Source organism: Trichosurus vulpecula, chromosome 4 (genome assembly GCF_011100635.1).
Source record: "Trichosurus vulpecula isolate mTriVul1 chromosome 4, mTriVul1.pri, whole genome shotgun sequence".
Taxonomy (NCBI): Eukaryota; Metazoa; Chordata; class Mammalia; order Diprotodontia; family Phalangeridae; genus Trichosurus; species Trichosurus vulpecula.
The window spans coordinates 435,258,588-435,278,550 of record NC_050576.1 but is presented as its reverse complement, the minus strand read 5'-3'; positions in this window follow the sequence as shown (position 1 = coordinate 435,278,550).

Sequence of the window (19,963 nt, the reverse complement as noted above, 5' to 3'; positions counted from 1 at the left end):
AGTTCTCTATTTCACTTGAATATTCATTTTAGACCTAAAGAATTACACTCAGTTTTGCTGGATAGATGATTCTTGGTGGTAATCCTAGCTCCTTTGCCTTCTAGAATATCATATTCCAAGGCCTCTGATCCTTTAATGTAGAAATTGCTGAATCTTGTGTCATCCCATCTGTGCTCCATGATACTTGAACTGTTTCTTTTTGGCTGCTTGCAATATGTTATTCTCGACCTGGGGGCTTTGGAATTTGTCTATAACATTCCGGAAAGCTGTCATTTTGGGTTCTTTTTTAGGAGGTAATCAGTAGGTTCTTTCTATTCCTATTTTACCCTCTGGTTCTGGAATATCAGGGCAGTATTTTTTTTAATTTTTTTTTGTGTGTGAATTTTTTTTATTTTTTTTTTTACTTAACATATTTAGTTTCAGCATTGATTTTCACAAGAGTTTGAATTACAAATTTTCTCCCCATTTCTACCTTCCCCCCCACTCCAAGATGGCGTATATTCTGGTTGCCCTGTTCCCCAGTCAGCGCTCCCCTCTGTCACCCCACTCCCCTCCCATCCCCTTTTCCCTTCCTTTTTTGTAGGGCAAGATAAATTTCTACGCCCCGTTGTCTGTGTATCTTATTTTCTAGTTGCATGCAAAAACATTTTTGTTTGTTTTTGAACGTCTGTTTTTAAAACTTCGAGTTTCAAATTCTCTCCCCTCTTCCCTTCCCACCCACCCTCCCTAAGAAGTCAAGCAATTCAACATAGGCCACATGTGTATCATTATGTATAACCCTTCGACAATACTCATGTTGTGAAAGACTAACTGTATTTTCTCCTTCCCAACCCATCCCCCTTTATTGAATTTTCTCCCTTGACCCTGTCCCCTTTCCAAAGTGTTTGTTTTTGACTACCTCCACACCCATCAGCCCTCCCCTCCATCATCCCCCCCCCATTTTTTTAAATCTTCCTTCCCTCTTCTTTCCTGTGGAGTAAGATTTCCAATTGGGTATGTATGGTATTCCCTCCTTAGGCCAAATCTGATGAGAGCAAGATTCACTCATTCCCCCCTCACCTGCCCTCTCCCCTCCTCCCACAGAACTGCTTCCTCTTCCACCTATATGTGAGGTAATCCATCCCTTCTATCTCTCCTTATCTCCCTCTCTCAGTTTGTTCCTCTCTCATCCCTTAATTTGATTTTATTTCTTTTAGATATCTTCCCTTCATCTTAACTCATCCTGTGTCCTCTCTCTCTCTCTCTCTCTCTCTCTCTCTCTCTCTCTCTCTCCATATATATATACACACATATATATACATATATGTATACACATACACACATGTAGATATATACATACATACACATTCACCCATATATATACATAAACATATATGTATACATATTCCCTTCAGCTACCCGAATACTGAGGTCTCATGAATCATACTTGTCATCTTTCCATGTAGGAATGTCAACAAAACAGTTCACCTTTAGTAAGTCTCTTGCATTTCATTTTCTTGTTCTTTTTCTTGATTACCTTTTCATGCTTCTCTTGATTCTTGTGTTTGAAACTCAAATTTTCTATTCAGTTCTGGTCTTTTCACTGAGAAAGCTTGAAAGTCCTCTATTTTATTGAAAATCCATATTTTGCCTTGGAGCATGATACTCAGTTTTGCTGGGTAGGTGATTCTAGGTTTTAATACTAGCTCCATTGACCTCCGGAATATTGTATTCCAAGCCCTTCGATCTCTTAATGTAGAGGCTGCCAGATCTTGGGTTCTTCTGATTGGGTTTCCACAATACTCAAATTGTTTCTTTCTGGCTGCTTGCAGTATTTTCTCCTTGATCTGGGAGCTCTGGAATTTGGAGACAATATTCCTAGAAGATTTCTTTTGGGGATCTATTGGAGGAGGCGATCGATGGATTCTTTCAATTTCTATTTTGCCCTGTGGCTCTAGAATATCAGGGCAGTTCTCCTTGATAATTTCTTGAAAGATGATATCTAGGCTCTTTTTTGGATCATGGCTTTCAGGTAGTCCAATAATTTTTAAATTATCTCTCCTGGATCTATTTTCCAGGTCAGTGGTTTTTCCAATGAGATATTTCACATTGTCTTCCATTTTTTCATTCCTTTGGTTCTGTTTTATAATATCTTGATTTCTCATAAAGTCACTAGCTTCCACTTGCTCCAATCTAATCTTTAAGGTAGTATTTTCTTCAGTGGTCTTTTGGACCTCCTTTTCCATTTGGCTAATTCTGCCTTTCAAGGCATTCTTCTCCTCATTGGCTTTTTGGAGCTCTTTTGTCATTTGAGTTAGTCTGTTTTTTAAGGTGTTGTTTTCTTCAGTTTATTTTTCAGTATTTTTTGGGTCTCCTTTAGCAAGTCATTGACTTGTTTTTCATGGTTTTCTCTCATCCTTCTCATTTCTCTTCCCAATTTTTCCTCTATTTCTCTAACTTGCTTTTCCAAATCCTTTTTGAGCTCTTCCATGGCCTGAGACCAGTTCATGTTTTTCTTGGAAGCTTTTGGTGTAGGCTCTTGCACTTTATTGCCTTCTTTAGACTGTATGTTTTGGTCTTCTTTGTCAGCAAAGAAAGAATGCAAAGTCTGAGACTGAATCTCGGTGCGTTTTCGCTGCCTGGCCGTATTCCCAGCCAACTAACTTGACCTTTGAGTTTTTCAGTGGGGTATGACTGCTTGTAGACTAGAGAGTTCTATGTTCCACGTTTGGGGGGGAGGTGCCAGCTCTATCACACCAGCACTGCTCCTTCCCCAAGAACCCCCAACCCGAACTGGGCTTAGATCTTCAGCAGGCTGTTGCACTCCTGCTCTGATCCGCCACTTAATTCCTCCCACCAGGTGGGCCTGGAGCCTGAAGCAACAACACCTGTAGCTGCCCCACCTCCGCTGCCCCTGGGGCTGGAAGCCAAACCTCGAACTCCTTCCACTCCGGCAGTTTTTCCCACTAACCTTCTCCGCAGTCTTTGGAGTTTGTGGGTTGAGAAGTTTGGTAACTGCCGCAGCTCACTGATTCAGGGCGCTAGGGCATGCTCTGCCCGGTTGCTGGTCTTGTTGGTCCACACCGCTCAGGCTGTGCTCTGCTCCACTCCATTCCCAGCTCCCAGCTCCATGTGGGATAGACCTCAGCCAGAGACCATCCATGCTGTCCTGGGCTGGAGCCCTGCTTCCCTCTGCTGTTTTGTGGGTTCTGCCATTCTAGAATTGGTTCAGAGCCATTTTTTATAGGTTTTTGGAGGGACTCGGTACGGAGCTCACGCTAGTCCCTGCTTACTAGCCGCCATCTTGTCCATCAGAGCAGTTTTCTTGATAGTTTCTTGAAGTGTGATGTCTGGGATGTTTTTTATTCTTTTAATCATGACTTTCAGGTTGTCCAATAATTTTTAAATCCTCTCTCCTGGATCTATTTTCCAGGTCAGTTGTTTTTCCAATGGGATATTTAGTATTGTCTTCTATTTTCTAATTCTTCTTTGTTTTGTTTTGTTAATTCCTGATGTCTTATAAAGTCATTAGGTTCCATTTGCTAGATTCCAATTTTCAAGTAATGATCTTCAATTAGCTTCTGTACCACCTTTTCCATTTGGCCAATTCTGCTTTTAAGGCATTTTTCTCTTCATTTGGATTTTCTGTCTCTTTTACCATTTGGCCTATTCTGTTTGATAACATGTTATTTTCTTCAGTATTTTTTTAGTGCCTCCTTTACCAAGTTGTTGATTCTTTTCCCCATTATTATTTTACATCACTCTAATTTCTCTTTCCATTTTCCCCTACCTCTCTTAGTTGATTTTTAAAATCATTTTTGAGATCTTCTATGACCTGAGACCAAATCATATTCTGTTTTTTTCCTTTGAGGCTGTTGATGTCACAGTTTTGACTTTATCTTCTTCTGAGTTTTTGTGTTGATCTTCCCTGTCACCATACTAACTTTCCATAGCCAGCAACTTTTTTTACTGTTTGCTCATTTTATGGCCCATTTCTTGACTTTTAACTCTATGCTAAAATGGGATTCAGCTTCCAGGGTAGAGGGGACACGGTCCAAAGCTTCAGAATTTTGTGCAGCTGTTTTCAGAGATCATTCTGGGGACTTGTAAGTTTTCAGTTCTTCCAAGGTGATATGATATACTGAGAGGTATGTTTACTACTCTCCTGAATTGTGCTCTGGTCTGCGAGTGACCACAAGCACCCTTTCCCACCCTGGAATTGTGAGTGGGGTACCAGTTCCCCTATAGCCACAAGCTCTGGTGTGCTAACATTCCTCTTTACCCTGGGACTGAAACCGAGAACTGTGACCCTGATCCCAGTATGGGCCACACAAGATAATTCTGCTCCCAGTGTCAGCAAAAGGACCTCTGTAATCTCCTTCTGACCAATTGTCTGACCCCATTAGCATCTGTGGGCTAAGGGGTCCATAAACCACTGCTTCTGCCACTGATTCAGTCACCCCTAAGGCCTACTGATAGACAATAGACATTTTCTTCATATCTTCTAAGTTTTCTTAGGCTAGATGATTTTTTCTCCTTGTCCTTTTGGGGGGCTTTCCTTCTCCAGAATTTTTCTTGAGGTATTCCTTAAAGTTGTTCAGAACGGATTTGGGGAGAGCTCAGGTAAGTTCCTGCCCTTTCTCCATCTTGGCTGTACCTCCTAACTCTAAACACTATTGATGAAGGCTGATAGTTATCTGAAAAAGCTTTAAAGGCTATGTTTAAGTGGAGAAGAGAAGAGGATTTCCCCAGTTGGGAAGTGTTGGGAATCAGCAGTCAATCAGGGAGCCAAGCAGTGATTTTGTGTGGTGGACCACAAGACATTGAAGCCATCCATGTAGTTGTGAAGTTCCCTAAGGATGTGTTTTCCCACCTCATATGTCTTACTTCCTGGTTCCTATACATGTGTGTCCAATCTTCTCCATCACCACCAAGTGCATTTGTGGAAAATTGTGACCTGGATTTATATGTGTTTCAACTGATCAACATTTATCAAGTACCTGTAAATGCCAGGCACTGTGCCAAGCACTTGAGATACAAAACCAGGCAAAAGACATCTCCCTTCACTAAGGAGCTCATAGTCTAGTGAAGGGACGCAAAGAGAAGCACTAGAATTTAGAGGCTTCCTTTTAAAGGAAAGGCTTCCTTTAAAAGATGGATTTGTGTTATTGTTAAGTTGTTTCAGTTGTGTCTGACTCTGCACAACCCCATTTGGGGTTTTCTTGACAAAGGTACTAGAGGGGTTTACCATTTTATTTGCCAGTTCATTTTACAGCTGAGGAAATTGAGGCAAACAGGGATAAGAACCTTGCCCAGAGTCATACCTATAAGTGTCTGAAGTCAGATATGACTTTTTGATTCAGGAGTCAGGAAGACCTGTCTACTGGACACATGGTTTGAGATATCTGAAAGACGACTGGAAATGTCGAACTGGAGGTCAGCAGAGAGGTTAAGGCAGAATAGTTAGATCTGAGAATACTTAGCATAGAAATGGCACCTAAGTCCCCTGGATTCAAAAGAAGAGGATGGTATAGAGTGAAACTGAGATACATTCTATTTTTTGGTGTATTTGCTTTAATGTATTAGCTATAATATTATTTCATTTCCTTTATTATTAAGCAAATGATAATGTTTAAGACCTAAAAATTTCATTATTGTGAATGGCTGATTGTGTAAATATTATTAACTTTGTGGCTGTATTGTCATGCAAGTGACTGGTTATATAGCTAGAAAACACATTGGATTTGGCCTCAATAAATAGACAACTGAGTGGGGGAGTATATTTGGCCTCAATGAGATTATTCCTAGAACGCTGAATTGGAAGATATACGATCGTCTGCTCTGGGAACTCAGACCTGCTAGAGTGCAGGCAGATTGGAGCAGTGAGAAAAACTCAGAGATGTGAGGGAATTTACACAATTGTATGAATTGTGTGAGGCCCCTGCAGGACACTGGGCTGTTGTTTATAGCTAAGTTGGTATGTAGGCTCCACTGTATGTTTACATAGTTAGATATATTACATTTTAACCCAATGTAAGACAGGAGAAAAGAGAAGGGGAGGCCCAGGAAGAGGGAGGAAAGGAGAGGGCTGGAAAGATGCAGATGGGGAGAAGGATGAAAGGGGAAGAGGAAGAGAAGGGACAGGAGAAGAGGGGAGAACAGAGCAGAACAAAGACTAGCAGTGGAGAGCAGAGGGCAGGACAGGAGGGAAGCGGTGGGAGAAAAGGCAAGAGGAAGAGAGGGAGGGAAAAAGAGGAGAAGAAAGATGAGAGGAGAGAGAAAAGGGAGCAGGGTCAGAGAGAAAACTTGAGGAATGTCCTAGGCCCCTTCAAGTTCATCTGGCCCAACCCCTTGATTTTTCTAAAGAAAAATGTGAACTTAGGCAAGGTTTGTGTACTTCCCTAAGGTTCCCCAGCTAGTTAGAGGTCTGATCCAGGACTAGAACTCAGGTTTCCTAAACTTTTCATGCTATTTCACCCACTCCATGGATGGAACCTTGGATGAACAATGATCTTGGTTAGATCAATACTGGGTGCCTTTTTTTTAAGAGGGAAGAGAATATTTTCAAGTAACTTGAACCTTCAACACTCAACAACATGATTCACCAATGCGAGGATGAAAAACCCAGTGACAAATTCCTTAAGTGCCTTGAGAAAATGTGTAACCCAGGGAGATGAACTCAAATTCCTCAAGTTCAAGAAGTGTGTGATCTGAAGCAGAAAGGGGTATTCCACTAGCTGAGACAGATCACGGCATGAAAAGAATATCTATCTAGAGACGTCAACACACAGGGAAATGTTCTCTGAACTTGAAGATCCAGATCCTTATCTCATTCAGTCCTATCCTGGGACAGGCTCCAACTTGCCATGCTTGGGCCTCATGCCATGATCAGGGGCAGCCCTCCTGTACCAGCCTGATCATTCCAGCCTCTTCAATCTCAAGATGGGCACACCTCTCCAGCAATATGGTTGGTTCTAGCTTCTTCTCTGTTTTGGGTTTGTGTGTGTGTGTGTGTGTGTGTGTGTGTGTGTGTGTGCTTGTGTTCGTTTCATTTTTTTGTTTTTTGTTTGTTTTTGTTTTTGTTTTGTTTTTTGCCATCTCCTGGTGTAAAACAATATTGGCCTACAGAAGGACATGTCTACATGAAGGAATTTGTCTGATTCCCTCCCCGCAGAATGTGGCCAGTGGGGCAGCTAAGCACCCCAGCTTCAATGATCCTGGGAGAAATTCTCAGTTACTCCTCTCAAAATTTTCTCTCAAACCAACAAGTCTAATTTTCATTTGGGATTTTTTCTTCCTTGTTTACTAGGTTTTTGTTCTGACTTCCTATATGGAGAAACAAAAGTTACTTTGTTCTCAAAATTTTGGAATTTTTCTTAAAAGAGCATGAATATCAGACAGTCACAATAGAGAGGTAAATGGTAGGAGTGAGCAGGGTGCTCCTAACCAATGGGAAACTTCAAAGATCAAGTGTAAATTACATTGTGATGGAAGAGATAAAGAAGAAAGAGAGAAGGCTCAGCTCCACACTTACAGTGGCCTTTCCACAAGCCTTGAGGGCCCTTTCTCCTTGCCCTGCTCACAGAATCCCTCTGTTCCTTAAAGAACCATCTCAAACACCATCTTTGGCATGAAAGCTTTCCTGAAACTCCAAAGTTGTCGGTGCCCTATCATCCCAACTTTCTCTCTCTCTCCCTCCCTCCCTCTCTCTCTCTCTCTCTCTCTCTCTCTCTCTCTCTCTCTCTCTCCCCCCCCCCTCCCTCCCTCTCTCTCTCTGTCTTCCTCTCCCTCTCCCCACCCTCTCCACCCCTCTCTTTCCATATGTATATGATTAAAGTAGTTAATACATCTATAAAATACAACACACAGATGCTCATATATGCATTGTATGTATATGTAACTATATAAATACATATATATATAGTCATATTTTAACATGTACTTATCTCTCTCATTAGAGTGTGAACTCCTTGTGAGTAGGGATTATTTCATTCTTTGTATTTATATGGTACCGTGGATGGAGTACTAGGCCTGGAGTCAAAAACATCACGAGTTCAAATCAAGGTCAGATACTCACTAGCTGTATAATCCTGAGTAAGTCACTTAACCTCTGTTTGCCTCAGTTTCCTCATCTGTAAAATAAGGATATTAATAGTACCTGTCTCTCAAGGATGTTTATCAATGGAGATCACATGTGTAAAATCCTTAGCACAGCAAGTGGCAACAATCAGTACTATGTAAATGTTGTGTGCATTATTATTAATATTTATTAAGAATTATAAATAATAATAACCTTTACCCCCAGAATCTGTTATGTCACATGACATATGTGAGGAACCCAATACCTACTTAGCAATTCATTCATTAATTAGTAGTCTGCCCGGAGGCAAGGAGACGACAGGAAGAAAGCCTCATTGCTTCAACATGAGCCTGTCGTTTCCTGAAGAAGTTGGAGAATCTCTAGTGCTTTGAGTGGCCCCCTCATGCTGAGCTTCTGGGGGGAGAGAATGGTGCAAAGGGATGGATCTCAGTCTGCCCTGTTTGAAGGATGGCCCAAATCAGAGAGATCCCAGACCCAATTCAACCAGCATGATGGAGGGCCCCCTCCATGACAGGCACTGTGCCAAGCCGAGAACTGACACGTAATGTCTCTCACTAAAGGCTTCCTTTGAAGCCTCAACAGAGATCAGAAGTGACTCTGGGATATTAAAGCCTACTCCCAGGGAGCACAGTCTCTGATAAGTTGCATATAGCTCGAAAGGCTAGGAGTCTGGGTGTGTGTGTGTGTGTGTGTGTGTGTGTGTGTGTGTGTTATACACAGACCAACCTACCTAAGGTCAAGGAAGATCAGTGCCAGGGTGGTTAATGCCAGGGTGTTGCAGATTTTGGCCCCAGCAGTTTCCAAAGACTGTCTATGTACTTATAGGGGGGCTGTTTTCTTGGCCGACGGAGGGTGTGCTCACTGAGCAAGTCCTCTGTCCTGCCTGTGATTGAAACATATTTACAAAACGTGATGGAAATAGCTCCAGCTCTCTGGGATGGGGGTGTGGGGTAGTTTCAACATTAAAACAAGTGGTGAGGTCATCCCATATTACCATTGAATGGGAAAGGAAGCAAATTCCTCAAGTCTTCCTTACCCAGAATCATAGAGAGGCTCTTGTTTAGAGTAACATTTTAGTATGTAACCCTGACTCATGCAGCTACATGTGAACTAATCAAGCAACAAACTTTCGACTACTACTACGTGCCAGGCACTGAGCTAAGATCTTAGGATACAAATGGAGCATGGTGCCCTAACTCACTGTCCCACAGCCAAGCTGTTACATCTGGCCCTCAGGGCTCCAGGGAGCACCTCAGATGTTTGGGATGTCTTTCTAGCTTTACCGCCCTCAGCAAGAGACCCCATTGGCTGACACCCTCCCCCCATTAAGCACCAGTGAATAGCCCCAGTTCCCTGTAAACCACAACATCTATTAGCTTTTACAAAGGGAGTTTTGCTTCTAAGTTATAGAAAGAACTAAGGTAGAAATATATTTCCCCAACACCTTGGAGGCATACTCCTATATCACCTGAGTCTTTGGGGAGAGTAGGCTAAGAACATAGCTCATTCTGACATAGCATTGGTCCCACCAAGTTCAGGTCCATAGGAGGTATCTCTGCTAGAAAGCCCTGCCTAGGCTACCACTGGGCTGGAGCCTCAGAGTCTCTACTCCTCAGGCGTTCAGTGCCAAATTGGCTCTGAAATTCAGAAGCAAGAGGATTCTCCTGACTCTTGGAATTCACAAGGATGGAAGAAAGACTGCAAGAGGCCAAGGACTGAGACCCTTTGACTGGGAAATATGGTCTCGAAGGAGAGAAGGCCTTTTTCCCATTTCAGCTCTGTCTCTCCCTGGACACTGTGATCAAAAGAGTCACGAAATGAAGCTGATCAGCCTTTTGAAGGCCTTGAAAGACAATCAAAGGGTTTCCTCTTCAACTCATTTTGAGCCCATCGGAACCAGTAACAGATTGTCCATACATGCTTCACAAGGCACTTCCATTCCATGTCATCATGACTACAAGGGAAGCAACTTCCTCTCCCCTCATCCCTCTCCTCCATCCCCCCCCAACTCCCCCACTCCCCCACTCTCCACCCCGCCACCCCCCAACCTGCTGTTGCAGCAATCTTTCCCCACATGGATAGACACCATCTGTGCCACTGTGGCCATGCACCAGACCCCCATTACACAAAGCAAAGCAAAAAGCCCCTGCCCTCAAGGAGTTTACATTCAGCTAGGGGTGCACACCAGGTAGAGCAAGTATTACAGAACTCTTGGACTCTGTACAATACCAGGTGGACATAATGGGACGCAAGACTTTCATGCCATGATTGCCTAATTTCAGCTCCTTCTATTATTAAAAGGTAAAATGTCAAACAAGAAAAACACCTATCTGTACCTTTTTATTTAAAAAAAGGATTCAATCAATAAATCAACAGTCCTTTATTAAGCATTGGCTACTTTCAATCACTATGTATGGCACCAGACATTTTGTTACTCAGTTGTTTCTGCTGTGTCTGGCTCTTTATGACCCCATGTTGGAGTTTTCTTGGCAAAGATACTAGAGTAGATTTTTCATTTCCTTCTCCAGCTCATTTTACAGATGAGGAAACTGAAGCAGAGTTAAATGACTTGCCCAGGGTCACACAGCCAGTAAGTGTATGAGGCTAAATTTGAACTCATAAAGATGAGTCTTCCTGATTCCAGGATTGGCACCTTTAGCCACTGTACCACCTAGCTGCCAGACAGCAGAGATACAGAAACAAAATTTATAGTCTCAGATCTCAAGGAGCTTATGCACATTGAGAGCCTCTTTCAACATCCCAGGTTGGTGCCTGTGAAGCCTCGGTAAGAATTCTCAGCAAACCAGACTACCCTCTGCCTTCTCTGCCCCAGGCTTCACCCTAATCTTGCTGCCAATTCCTAACCCCTTTAACCATTTACTCCCCAGCACAGGGAGCCCAGAATATCCGCCACCCTAGCCCTCTGCTCATTCCCTCCTTCCCAGTGTTAGTGAGCTGCTTTGTTCTACACTTTCCACTCTTCCCTTGGGAACTTGGGGTCTTTCTATCTGCTCTGCAGCTAAAGATTTATTATTTTTATTTTTCAACATTGTTTTTCACAAGATTCTGAGTTACAAATTTTCTCCCCAATTTCTACCCTCCCCCCTACCCCAAGATGGCATATATTCTGATTGCCCCTTTCACCAGTCTGCCCTCCATCCCCTTTCCCTTTATGTTCTTGTAGGGCAGAATAGATTTCTATACCCCATTGCCTATATTTATCTTATTTCCCAGTTGCATGTAAAAACAACTTTTTTTAAGCATTTATTTTTAGAATTTTGAGTTCCAAATTCTCTCCCTTCTTCCCTCCCCACTGACCTTCTTTGAGAAGGCAAGCAATTCAACATAGGCCACACATGTATCACTACACAAAACACTTCCGTGATAGTCATGTTGTGAAAGACTAACTATATTTCCCTCCATCCTATCCTGTACCCCTTTATTCAATTTTCTCCCTTGACCCTGTCCCTTTTCAAAAGGGTTTTGTTTTGATTACCTCTTCCCCCAATCTGCCCTTCCTTCTATCATCCACCCTCTCTTATCCCCTTCCCTCCTACTTTCCTATAGAGTAAGATACCCGATTGAGTGTGTATGTTATTCCTTCCTCAAGTCAAATCTGATGAGAGCAAGAGTCACTCATTCCCTTTCACCTGCCCCCTCTTCCCTTCCAAAAAGAACAGCTTTTTCTTGCCTCTTTTATGTGAGAAAATTTACCCCATTCTATCTCTCCATTTCTTAGCTCTGCCCCTTAAACTTTCTTATATGTGTTTTCTCCAGCAAATGTAAAGTAGTATCTCCTTGTAATCAAGGATTGCCTTCCTGTTTATTTAGTTAGCACAGTTGATAATGCACTGGCCCTGAAATCAAGTGGATCTGAGTCCAAATCCAGCTTCCGACACTCACTATCTGTGTCGTTGGACAAGTCATTAAAACTTTGGTTGCCTCAGTTCCATCATCTTTAAAATGGGCTGGAGAAGGAAATGGCAAAACACTCTAATATCTTTTCCAGGAAAACCAAAAATGGGGTCACAAAGAGTCAGACATGGCTGAACAACAACAAAAAGAGTTTGCAACATTTGAATTGTTTCTTAAGAGCTGGGGTTTTGAACCTGAGATCCACCGTCTATTTCTTTTTTATATACTTTGATAACTACTTCAATAAAATTGGCTTCCTTCACAATCTGGTGTGTTTTATTTTATTCGCTGAAAATCATGACCTGAGAAGGGGTCCAGAGGCTTCAGCAGACTGACCGCTGGATGGGTGCAGGACACACAAATGGGTGAAGCAGACCAGTCTAGAGAAAGAATATATCAAAAACAAAAGTTAACCACAGGATTCTGATCTACTATATTGAATAAGGCTGACTCATTTTCCTGAGTTCAAATCTGACCTCAGAAAGTGGCCATGTGACCCTGGATAAGTCACTTCACCCTATTTACCTCAGTTTCCTCATCTGTAAAATGAGCTGGAGAAGGAAATGGCAAACCACTTCAGCAACTCCACCAAGAGAACCCAAAAGAATTGAGTCACAAAGGCAAAATTGATTACCAGCAGTTCCTGTGCAAAAGGTGACAAGACAAAAGCTTGCCTGTAGGCAAATTTCTCCTTAGCCTAGGTGAAGGGTGAAGGACTCACACAATGTGGGAAAGTGTGCCAACTCGATTCAATCTTACAAATATATTTAGAATTTTAAAGTTTTAAAATTTTCAATTTTATAACCAACTTATGTTGTAAATTCTTGAAATTTAAAAGCTGAAAATCTCATTAACTGAAGGAGTTATTCCTTGGCTAATTTAAGGTTGAAAAAATCCTCATCTTGTACTTCCCAATAGCTCTTGTAGGTCTCATGTGCTGCTCACATATCACAGTGCCACAGTGTCGTGGGTGCAAAAGTTTGCTTGCCTCTCAGTTACCTTGACCAAATTATGAGTGCTCTAAAGTCAACAGACTTTTTTTTCCTAATACATCATAAGCATTTGACATGAGAGTAAAAATCTGCTAGAACAAAATAGATATGTAACAACTAAACTAAATTTGACACCATGATTGGAAACAATTTGACAATTCATAAAAATATATATTATCTATCCATTCTGCATGCTCAGTCATTTTTCAGTCATATCCAACTCTTTGTGACTGCACTTAGGGTTTTCTTGGCTAAGATTCTGGAGGGGTTTGCCATTTTACAGCTGAGGGAACTGAGACAAGCAGGGTTAAATGTCATGACAAGTGTCATGAGTCCCAATGCTAGTAAGTGTCTGAGGCTAGATTTGAACTCAGGAAAATGAGTCTGTCTGATTCCAGGCCTGGCACCCTACACACTCCACCACCTAGCTGCTTTAGGTGTTTTTAGGGGAGGGAGGGAGAGAGAGACAGAGAGAGACAGAGGGAGAAAGAGAGAGAGAGAGAGAGAGAGAGAGAGAGAGAGAGAGAGAGAGAGAGAGAGAGAGAGAGAGAGAGTGCCATACTTCAGGTCTAATATCTGCTTTAACCTGTGATGCTGGCGATCGTGGTGCAACTACTGAATCTAGGTTCTTTTTTTTAAAAACTTTGTCTTCTGTGGTTCTTGAGCAGTATTGTACTTTGTCTTCAAATGAATAACCCTCTGATTATTGAATATATTCCTGTTTTGTTCTTATATATTGTATGTGACTTCAAAAAATGGTATATGTATATGCATATGTGTGTGTTTTCCCTAGCTTATTCTGCCTTGCATCCAGCATCTTTTCATCCTTCTAACAGTGTTTCTTCTGATTTAAGCTGACATAGAGCAGCTTAGAGATCTTTCTTCCCAGTCTTCTGGACAGACCTTGTTTACATTGAATAGAAACACCATGTCTAAGCACAGTGACAGGCTGAAGGGATCAGAAATCCATCAGATCCATTTGATCCACTGGATCTATCCAATACATCCTTCACCCAGCTTTCCAAGAAGCATTCTCAAAGCACAGATGTGACTTTGCAAGTCCTTTGCTCAGGAAGTTGCACCATATTATCAAGAAGGCAAAATATAAATTCCTCTATTTACATTTGAGGTCTTTCCCAATGAGTGTCCTCCTGTCCACTCAAGCTGGATCCATATTTCTAGCCTTCACACACTCTAGCTCTTCCAGCTAAACAAGCTTGCAGGCTGTTTCCTATCTGTAATGTTCCATTTAGAGTTTCCTGCCTTTCTATAGGTTGTCCTCTATGCCTAGAAGGCCCTCCTCACTCCTTCTTCCTCTTCATCTCCTAACATACCAGGCTCAATGTTCACTCTGCAACCTCCCTCTCCATGAGGCTTGCGCTGCTCCCCTCCCCCGCCCCGACACAATTGATTAGAGTCGGTCCCTTTACAAAAATTATTTGTATACTTTTTGGCATTTACTTCTCAGTGTGTATGTTGTTTCCCTCCCTCCAATCCCCACCCCCATCATGATGTAAGTTCCCTGTGGTCAAGGACTGTGCTTTTTTGTCTTTGGGTTTCCAGAACCTAGCAAAATGTCTAGCACATAATGTACAGTTAGTGGTTGTAGAATGAAAGAGTCCATAGTCAATAAACATTTATTAAGCACCTACTATATGCCAGACACTGTACTAAATGTTAAGGAGGCAAATACAGAAAGAAAATAAAAGGAAGACAGTTCCTGAGCTCCAGGAGCTTACAATTTAACAGGGGAAGGAAATACATAAAACAAAGTGAAAATTGGGGTTTAGGCATTCCTTGATTTGGGGGCACAATGATCCAGTCAGAGAAAATAAGTACAACCAGGTGGGAATTGAGGAGAGCTTAAGGAGATATCTGTCTTGTCTCTTTTCTTTCAATAGAAGAATCTATGGCTCCACCTCAGTCTATGAGGTGTGAGGAACAAGGCCAATTGGGTCAGCCTCAAGTGGATGGCGAGATTTCTCGAGGTGAGCATACTGGGGCATGGAGGAGAAGTAAAATAATTCCAAAAGAAGTGCTGGTTGGTGGGAAATGAGATGTCTAAATGAAGGAATCAATGAACATCTCCTTCCTTCAACAAAAATATAATGGGGGGAAAATCCTGCATTATTAGATTTGGGTTGTAGCCTCAGATCTCCTATTTGCTTATTGTGTAGTTGTAGAAAAGCTTGTCTTAACTTCTCTGCTGTCTTCATTTCTACATCTATAACAGGAGATCAGGTGGCTAGGTGGTGCAGTAGATGGAGTGCCACACCTAACATCAGGAAGACTTATCTTCCTCAGTTCAAGTCTGGTCTCAAATACTTGCTAGCTGGGCGATGCTGAGCAAGTCGCTTACCCTTATTTACCTCAGTTTTCTCACCTGTGAAATGACCCCGAGAAGGAAATGACAAACCATTCTAGTATTGTTGCCAAGTAAACCCCAAATGGGGTCAAGAAGAGTCAGACATCATTGAGCAACAGCACGAGATTGGACTAGACAATGTCGTTTCCATCCAACTCTAACATTCCACTATTTTCTGATCTCAAAGCATTTTGCAGACACACTCTCACTAGAAGCTATACTAGAAGCAGTGATGCTGGAGACAAATTTGGTCTTTATTTTTTTTAAAGAAGGTATATTTTTAAACTATAGGCCAGTGAGCATGATTTTCATAGATGATAAAATTTTAAAATGTTTTGTTATCTCAATATGAAAAATTTGGGTAGGAATAGAAGCAGTAATCACAAAATATTAGCATAACTTCAAGAAGAACAGATTATCAATTATTCATTCAGCAAACATTTATTAAGCTGCTACTGTGTGCCACACTGTGATTGGTGCTGAGGGTATAATAACAGAGACCCAATATTCCTTGCCTTCCTGGAATCTACACTCTCTTAGCAGACACATAAAGTATTGTATATACAGAATAAATACAAGGTAATATTTAGTTATGAGAAATTGACTTCATTTCCTTTTGGAACAGGGTTGCTAAGCTGGAAGATCAAGAAAACACCAATTGGAGACGTTTTCTGTACTTTGACTGGACTGACTCTGTCTAGGAGAACTTTCAACTTTTCTGGGAACTTAGAAAACTGAACAACACCTTTTACTCATTATGGTGAAATTTGACTTCAGGCGTCCTTTTTTGGTGTAAGTGCACAACTTGGCATTATAAATGGTGGCTTGTCTGTTGAGTCACAAGGAACCCCTCCCCCCACACACACACACCCTCTGAGTGAGGGAATTTGCCAATCAGAATTTGGCTCTTATCACAATCTACCTTTCCTCTTGTTCCCCAAAACCTTATCCAGAAAACAATATAAAAAAGCCAGTCCATCATTCTTTTGGTTGAACTAGGAGTGGAATAATAATTTTCTAATAAATGTAAACAAATTTATCTTTCAAGAGCTTTAGGCTTCCAGAGATCTCCTCAATTCCCCCAAATCATATTAATCTGTAAAGGGTTCTGGGGAAATAGATAGCCAGGTGGATGGGTTGTGAAATATTGCTCCAAATTCCTGAGACAAATGCAAAACAAAAGAACTGTGAGTTTTGACTCAAGGCTGAGAAAATTGGTAAGATGACCCAGGATGCAAATATAGTATTACACATTTGTTCTTGGGGACCCATCCAGCTCTCCTTGCCCTTCTTCTTTCCTTAGGAGAGCAAAAGCTATGCATTTTACCATTTTTTTTTTGTATCCTCAACATGCAGCGTCAAACCCTCCAAATACGAAGAGCTTAACGTCTGTGGAAATAAAACTAAATGAAATACGGGTTAAAGTAACATTGGTCCCTTTGTGTCTGGAGCACTGGACTAGGCCTGGCACCATCTCTCGTTGCCCTGATCTATGTCTGGTCACTGGACCCAGATGGCTCTGGAAGAAAAAGTGAGGCTGGTGACTTTGCACAGCCCTTCCTCACTCAAATCCAATTCATTTGAAGTCATGTCATCATTTCCTGCCATCATGGTCCTCTTCGAGAATGAAGGACAAACTACAACCATACAGCCAGAACTGCACTAGGTCCTGGGGGCAAGGACGATCAGGAAGGAAATAGAAGATGAATCCCCTGCCTTGTCAGAAAATAAAAGTATAAGGATATCACAGCTCTGACCCTGGCTTCTGATACTTAAATATGCACAGCTTGTTTCCTTCAATAGAACGTAAGCTCCATGAGGACTGGGCCCCTTTCATTTGGGTCTTTAGATTCCCCAGTGTCTTGTTTGGTGCCTGGCACAAGGAGAGTGATTAATCAGTGCATGCTGATCAGTTGCCTGCCGGATGATCAAATGAACTTTTTGTTCCATATAGCTGTGCATTCTTCCCAAGTGCGCTGGGACTCAGGGAATCTTTCACAGAGTGGGAAATTACAAAATGGCCCACTGGCCCACCATAGCTTCATCTTAAAATGACTCTGTTGCGGTGGGGGAGGGGGGTACGCTTTATGGTCTTAATTCGAATTTGATTTCCAAAATGGAACTGACTCTTGGAAGGAAGGAAGGAGGGAGGGAGAAAGTCGATTCACCAAAGCAGCATAGAACTTTACTTGATCAAAGTATATCAGCATTCTGCTTGGAGATACTTTGGCATTTAAACTCTGGCTCTGCCTTCTTACTTCTTGGCCTCTGTGGGATCTCATATCTCCAGAAGGTCTTCCCTTTTCTGAATGCCATGAAAGGTATGTAACCTTTAACAGACCTGAAGGTCGGTGTGTGTATACTGGCCTGGAGAAGGGCCTTGGAAAGCCTCCAGCCCTCAGGTTTCCTGAGCACCCCATCCCCAATTCCTTTTTGATTTCTAATGGCAGACTTCAGTCTCTTACTCCTGATACACTTTGGGGTACTCACTGTATCCAGACCTCCTCACTCTGGAATCAGGTGGGAGTTCAAGCAAATGAAGGGGGCAAAAAGGCCCTTTTAAGAAAAAGAAAAATAGGTCTCTGGGACCTAGATTGTTGACCAATAAAATTGGAACTTTCTACTGGAAACAAAAACAAACAATCCAAAATCCTAGAGGTCATTATGAAGTTTAGTTTAATTATGACAGCTGCAACATGCATGCTGCAAACATCTGAAAGGCAGATTTTACTGTCAGCCCACATATTTTTGTTCCTGATATTTTTGTTAATTATCCAAGTTACTCTAGTTTGGCAAAGGTTTAAATCACTAATTTTCAGAACTGATATCTCTGTCCTTACTGATTACCCTTAAGTAAAACTAAGTCACTTACTCCTTTTTTAAAAATCTTTAATAAAAATCTCTTTAAAATGGCTTTTTTGTAATTACTGGGTTAATAAAATATATACAAGGGATTTCAGATAGAAATTACATTTTAACACAAAATTATGAATTTGTTTCACAGGAATACTTAGGAGACCCCTTGGTAGGATTCAAGGGAAGACACCGACATGAGTCACGAAGGATGAAAAGGTATAGGTGACTTATAATCTGCTTCCTTGGAAGAGTATCTACCTTGAAGAGACCACCAGTTCATTGAAATATCACAGTATTGAAGTCTGAGGAGTCATCCTGTATGCCAAAGGCTTTATCACTTACAGTCCTACCCATTTTCTGAATATCTACCACTATGCTCACTCTTTGGTTTATTAGCTATTGACTACAGGCAATTCATCTCTTCTCTCTGGGTCTGTTTCCTCAAGTGTAAAATGAATGTATTGCCCTGGACAAGGCCCAAGGCTCCTTCCAGCTCCAGGGTGATATAGTTCGAGATTAGGTGTTCCCTCTTCTTCCCTTTGGGACTGTTTTTTGCCTTTTGATTGTTCCTACTATCTGTCCCACTCGGTGCCACTCTCTGTTCAAGATCCTTCTGGCTATCTCTTCTGGCTATCCCTTGTGCCCTCCTGTCGCCCACTGCTGATGGATGTAAACTTTGGTAAAATCTTCAGGGGAAGAGAGTAAGTTATTTATTTGCCATTTCTTCCCGCACCCCACCCAGTACCTCCCTCCAGCACCCACGGGTTTGATTTCTGGCCCCTGGGGATAGAACATTAGGAGGCTGTGATCTAAACAAGAAGGACCAGAGAGGGCAGTCTGATCATGGGCACCACCAGCACTGCATTAGCCAGAATCCTGAGCAGGCGCTTCAAAGTTCCTCCCAAGCCAGATATTTTATGCCTCTCTGCCACCAGCTCTCTTGGTCTGGAGGAGTCACCTGGGCATCCACTCCCTTATTGCTCCCAGGCTCTGCTTTAGCTTCTGATGTACATAATTCTCCACTCTAGAGGGTCCATGTCTGAAGCTTGTGAAAGGATAGGGTATTGGTGACTGCTTGCTGGATTGTCCCCATATGACCTAAGCTGTTTGAGGCCAGGATCTGTCCGGTGCGTAGTAGGCACGTACTAAATGGTTGTTGGGTTGAGTGGCTTTGAATCACAGAATCTAATTCAAGCCTGGAATTAAACCTGCGAAGGTAAGGTCCTCTGTCCCTGCACGTCTAGACCGGTATCCCAGAACTTGAGGCAAGCCGGCCTCTTCCCTAAGGGGTGGGGAATGAAAACTGAACTGGACCAACTTGACGCTGCTCACCCACTTATCTGGCCTCTCAGAATAGGTCCGTAGGACTCAGGGTTTGAAGGGACCTTAGAAATGGCATCATCAGATCATCAATTTCCAGATTAGAACTACAAATGCCTTCAGGAGCCGTCTAGACCAATTCTCTCATTTGACAAACGTGGAAACTGAGGCCCAGAGAATGAAGGGGAGAAGGGTAAAGTCACACAAGACGGGACAAGAAGAGCGGGAGTCAAAGCTAGCTCTCCCAGGGTCGGATCAAGCGCTTTCCCTTCTGGCCTCGGGCAGTGTCCCGACCTACCGGCTGGTAAAGCAGAGCACAGCTCCCAGCTGGTCTCAGTGGACCCGGCAGATTTCAGAGCAGAGATGAGAGTTGGGGCTATTTTACTGACAGACGCAGGACTGTATCTTTTCCTGACCATGGACAGGCGCCACCCA